The sequence below is a fragment of the Alligator sinensis genome, unplaced genomic scaffold (genome assembly GCF_000455745.1).
Source record: "Alligator sinensis unplaced genomic scaffold, ASM45574v1 scaffold1860_2, whole genome shotgun sequence".
Classification (NCBI taxonomy): Eukaryota; Metazoa; Chordata; order Crocodylia; family Alligatoridae; genus Alligator; species Alligator sinensis.
The window spans coordinates 10,068-11,113 of record NW_005843035.1 but is presented as its reverse complement, the minus strand read 5'-3'; the positions used below and the strand labels follow the sequence as shown (position 1 = coordinate 11,113).

General features: G+C 66.2%; 1 long non-coding RNA gene across 1 annotated transcript in view; it reads left to right on the top strand.

The window, feature by feature from the left end:
• Positions 1-1,046, top strand: part of LOC102388397 — a 1,424-nt gene extending 378 nt beyond the window's left edge. The window contains exons 2-3 of the long non-coding RNA XR_325289.3: positions 799-882; positions 960-1,046. This is a non-coding gene — a long non-coding RNA (uncharacterized LOC102388397). The remainder of the gene's footprint in view (positions 1-798; positions 883-959) is intronic.

The window sequence follows — 1,046 nt, the reverse complement described above, 5'->3', positions numbered from 1 at the left end:
TAGACCATCTCAAGGCCCTGGGGGAGCCCCCACATCCGGCCAAGGACCCACAGACCCTGTCCTCTGTCTCAGCCCCCGGGGGCCCCCCAGACTAGGCCTGCACCCCCAAACCCAGTTGCAGACCCCCCTACCCCTGGGGGAACCCCCAGACCCAACTAGACCCAAGGGGAGCCCCAAAAACCCAGCAAGGTGCCCCCGACCCATGCCCTGAGACCAGCTTGGTACTCCAAAACAGTGGACAATCTCCCTAGACCTGGGTGGGGGACCCCCAAACCTGCCCCTGCACCCCAAAGCTTGGCAGACCCTTTAGTCCCAGGCAGGGACCCCCAATCCTTAGTGGAATCCCTCAACTGCAGCCCAGGAGCCTGGCCTGCCCACTAGCCCTGGCTGGGGGACCCCAAAACCAGTGAGCCCCCTAAGGACCCCCAAATCCTAGGAGTCCTACAGCCCTGGCTTGGTGCTCCCAGATCCTCAATTGCCCCCAGTACCCAGACCACCACCTGCACACCTGGCCTGCCCCACAGGCCCCCCCAGCACCCCAACAGGCCCCATCTGCACCCCAAAAGCTGGATTAGCCCCCAAATCCAGCCCAGCACCCCAAAATCTGACCCAGACCTCCCAGCTGGAGAAACCCCCATAGCCCACCTTGACCCCCTAGAGCTGGGGCCCTGAACCCCGACCCTGGGGGCTCCCCTACACTGCACCTGGGGAGGGGGTGGGGGCACCCAGACACCTGGGTTGTCTGCCTCTCCCAGGCATGGGGGGCTGGGTCCCTGCTTGACTGTGACCCCCCCTCAGGAGGAGGAGATCCCCGAGCTGGAGATTGACGTGGACGAGCTGCTGGACATGGGCAGCGACGATGCCCGGGGGGCCCGGGTCAAGGTAGGGGCTGCGGGTTGGGAGTGAGGGGGCGGCGCAGGGGGCCTGGACGTGCCCCTGACTCCATTTGTCTCCCCCAGGAGATCCTGGTGGACTGCTACAAGCCCACGGAGGTGAGTGCCCCCCCACGCGGTGCCCCTCACTCCCGCCCCAGCAGCTCTTGCCCC